We start from the raw sequence: 4845 nt of genomic DNA, 5'->3' as shown, positions 1-4845 counted from the left end.
ACAATCCACTACATAAACAAACTCAAAGAACAAAACCACATGGTCATTTCATTGGATGCTGAAAAAGCATTTGACAAAATTCAGCATCCCTTCATGCTTAAAGTCTTGGAGAGAACAGGAATTCAAGGCCCATACCTAAACATAGTAAAAGCAATATACAGCAAACCGGTAGCCAGCATCAAACTAAATGGAGAGAAACTTGAAGCAATCCCACTGAAATCAGGGACCAGACAAGGCTGCCCCCTTTCTCCTTATCTTTTCAATATTGTACTTGAGGTACTAGCTCGGGCAATTCGACAACATAAGGAGGTCAAAGGGATACAAATTGGAAAGGAAGAAGTCAAACTATCATTATTTGCAGACGACATGATCGTCTACCTAAGTGACCCAAAGAACTCCACTAGAGAACTCCTACAGCTGATAAACAACTTCAGCAAAGTGGCAGGTTATAAAGTCAACTCAAGCAAATCAGTGGCCTTCCTATACTCAAAGGATAAGCAGGCTGAGAAAGAAATTAGGGAAATGACCCCCTTCACAATAGCCACAAACAGTATAAAGTATCTTGGGGTGACTCTTACCAAACATGTGAAAGATCTGTATGACAAGAACTTCAAGACTCTGAAGAAGGAAATGGAAGAAGACCTCAAAAAATGGGAAAACCTCCCATGCTCATGGATCGGCAGAATCAATATAGTTAAAATGGCCATTTTGCCTAAAGCACTATACAGATTCAATGCAATACCCATCAAAATCCCAACTCAATTCTTCACAGAGCTAGAAAGAGCAATTATCAAATTCATCTGGAACAACAAAAAACCCAGGATAGCTAAAACTATTCTCAGCAACAAAAGGAAATCTGGGGGAATCAGTATCCCTGACCTCAAGCAATACTACAGAGCAATAGTGTTAAAAACTGCATGGTATTGGTACAGTGACAGACAGGAGGATCAATGGAACAGGATTGAAGATCCAGAAATGAACCCACACACCTATGGCCACTTGATCCTCGACAAAGAGGCTGAAAACATCCAATGGAAAAAAGATAGCCTTTTCAACAAATGGTGCTGGTTCAACTGGAGGTCAGCATGCAGAAGAATGCGAATTGATCCATCCTTGTCTCCTTGTACTAAGCTCAAATCCAAATGGATCAAGGACCTCCACATAAAGCCAGACACTCTGAAGCTAATAGAAAAAAAACTGGGGAAGACCCTTGAGGACATCGGTACAGGGAGAAAGTTTCTGAACAGAACACCAATAGCGTATGCTCTAAGAGCAAGAATTGACAAATGGGACCTCATAAAATTACAAAGTTTCTGTAAGGCAAAGGACACCATCAAGAGGACAAATCGGCAACCAACAAATTGGGAAAAGATCTTCACCAATCCTACATCAGATAGAGGGCTAATATCCAATATATATAAAGAACTCAAGAAGTTAGACTCCAGAAAACCAAACAACCCTATTAAAAAATGGGGTACAGAGTTAAACAAAGAATTCTCACCTGAAGAACTTCGGATGGCGGAGAAGCATCTTAAAAAATGCTCAACTTCATTAGTCATTAGGGAAATGCAAATCAAAACAACCCTAAGATTTCATCTTACACCAGTCAGAATGGCTAAGATTAAAAATTCAGGAGACAGCAGGTGTTGGAGAGGGTGTGGAGAAAGAGGAACACTCCTCCACTGCTGGTGGGGTTGCAAATTGGTACAACCACTCTGGAAATCAGTCTGGCGGTTCCTCCGAAAACTGGGCACCTTACTTCCAGAAGATCCTGCTATACCACTCCTGGGCATATACCCAGAAGACTCCCCACCATGTAATAAGGATACATGTTCTACTATGTTCATAGCAGCCCTATTTGTAATTGCCAGATGCTGGAAAGAACCCAGGTATCCCTCAACAGAAGAGTGGATGCAAAAAATGTGGTATATCTACACAATGGAGTACTATTCAGCCATTAGAAACAATGAATTCATGAAATTCTTAGGCAAATGGATGGAGCTAGAGAATATCATACTAAGTGAGGTAACCCAGACTCAAAAGGTGAATCATGGTATGCACTCACTAATAAGTGGATATTAACCTAGAAAACTGGAATACCCAAAACATAATCCACACATCAAATGAGGTACAAGAAGAAAGGAGGAGTGGCCCCTGGTTCTGGAAAGACTCAGTGAAACAGTATTCAGCAAAACCAGAACGGGGAAGTGGGAAGGGGTGGGTGGGAGGACAGGGGAAGAGAAGGGGGCTTGCGGGACTTTCGGGGAGTGGGGGGGCTAGAAAAGGGGAAATCATTTGAAATGTAAATAAATTATATCGAATAAAAAAAAAAAAAAAAAACTCAGGCGAGAGCACATGCTGGCAAGGATGTGGATAAAATGGAACACTCTTACGTTGTTGGTGGTATTGCAAGGGAGTACAACCACTCTGGAAATCAGTCTCATGGTTCCTCAGAAAATTCGCCATAGGACCCAGCTATACCATCTCTGGGCATATAGCCAAAAGATGCTCCAATATATAACAAGGACACATGATCCACTATGTTCATAGCAACCATATTTGTAATAACTAGAAGCTGGAAAGAACCCAGATGTCCTCCACAGAGGAATGGATATAGGAAATGTGGTACAATGGAGTACTACTCAGCTATTAAAAACAATGAATTCATGAAATTCTTAGGCAAATGGATGGAGCTAGAAAATATCATCCTGTGTGAGGTAAGCCAGTCACAAAAGAATACACATAGTATGTACTCACTGATAAGTGGATATTAGACCAAAAGCTCGAAATGCCCATGATACAATTCACAGACCACATGAAGCTCAAGAAAAAGGAAGACCAAAATGTGGATACTTCAGGGCTTCTTAGAAGGGGGACCAAACTACTCACAGGAGGAAATATGGAGACAAAGTGTGGAGCAGAGACTGAAGGAAAGGCCATCCAGTGACTGCCCCACCTGGGGATCCATCCCATTTACATTCACAAAACCCAGACTTTATTTTGGATGCCAAGAAGTGCTTGTTGACAGGAGCCTTTTCCTTAGAGGCTCTGCCAAAGCCTCGTAAATACAGATGCGGATGCTGGCAGCCAACCACTGGACTGAGCATGGGGTCCCTGATGGAGGAGTTAGAGAAAGGCCTAAAGGAGCTGAAGGGGTTTGCAACTCCATAATAAGAACAACAATATCAACCAACCAGTCCCCTCAGAGCTCCCAAGGGACTAAACTGCTAACCAAAGAGTAAACATGGAGAGACCCATGGCTCCAGCCGCATATGTAGCAGAAGATGGCATTCTCGGGCATCAATGGAGGAGAGGCCCTTGGTCCTGTGAATACCCGATGCTTTAGTGTAGGTGAATGTGAGGGCGGGGAGGCAGGAGTGAGTGGGTGACTGGTTGGGTGGGTGGGTGGGTGGGTGGGAGAACACCCTCATAGAAGCAGGGGGTGACTGGGAAAGGAAATAACATTTGACCATTAAATGTAAAGAAAATATCCAATTAAAAAATGTGGGGAAAAGTTGTCTTAAAACTTGTAGACTTTAGGGGCAAGGGTAATGGTTCAGTTGACCATAAAATAATGAGAACCTGAGTTCAGATCCCAGTTCCTACATAATTGTATGGGCTTGGTGATATACACCTATAGTTCCACTACTTCCTTCAGGAGGCAGAAACTGATTGCTCATTTACTTTAGGAAAATCAAAAAGGTCTGTTTTCACTTAAAAACATGGTTAATAAAAAGTAAGATAGACAGTAGTAAAGGAAGACATGTGATTTCAACTTCTGGCTTTATCATGATATGTACACACAAACACAGACACCTATATAGAAACAAAAAAATAAAAAACCGATTAGTCTCCATTTCAAAGCATTATCAGGTTTGGAGATTTTTTTTCTTTTTCTTTTCTTTCTTTTTTTTTCTTTTTCTTTTTTTTCTTTTCTTTTTTTCTTTTTTTCTTTTTTTTTTCTTTTTTTTTTTTTTTTTTTTTTTTTTTTTTTTTTTGAGACAGGGTTTCTCTGTGTAGCCCTGGCTGTCCTGGAACTCACTTTGTAGACCAGGTTGGCCTCGAACTCAGAAATCTGCCTGCCTCTGCCTCCCAAGTGTTGGGATTAAAGGCATGCGCCACCACCATCTGGCAGGTTTGGAGAAAATTAAAGACAAAGGATATATAGGTTCCATATTTGCCTTATTCTACCCTAGCCATATAATTCCCCATATTATTAATTTCTTACATGAAGTGGAACATGGCACAGTTGATAAACCAAATTCAATACATAATAATTTAATAAATTTTATTTTACCTCTGATTGTCTAATGCATATATATATATATATATATCTCACTCCTTTATATATACATATGTGTATATAATTTTTCCTTAATTTTCATTTGTTTAAATGGGGATGGGGAACAGATACCTCACATACTGTAAGATAATCATATTAAATAAGCAAAATAAATTCTGTGGACATAGAAATGGATTATAGCAACACTTTTTGACACAGTCTCTAGTACAGATAGACCTCAAGAATTCTGTGTCTACAAAGATGATCCTGACCTACTAATTCTCCTAAATCTTGATACCCCACTGCTGGGATTACAGATGTTTAAAATAATGCCCAGTTTATGGGTTTCTGGAGATTACACCCAGTACTTTGTGCATGACAGAAAAGCATACTATCAATTGCGATATATCCTCATTCCTCATGACAATATTTTCATCCACAGCAGAAGGTAAGTTTTTTGACATCAGCTTAGTCAAGTCTTCCCAAGAGGACTTCAGCTCAGGAGCCCTGCTGTCAATGGAACTGGATGAAGTCATGGCACCTGGGATTGGAGATGATGAGCA

This window comes from Apodemus sylvaticus, chromosome 22 (genome assembly GCF_947179515.1).
Source record: "Apodemus sylvaticus chromosome 22, mApoSyl1.1, whole genome shotgun sequence".
NCBI lineage: Eukaryota > Metazoa > Chordata > Mammalia > Rodentia > Muridae > Apodemus > Apodemus sylvaticus.
The sequence above is the reverse complement of the archived record's forward strand: the minus strand, read 5'-3'. Positions refer to the sequence as shown.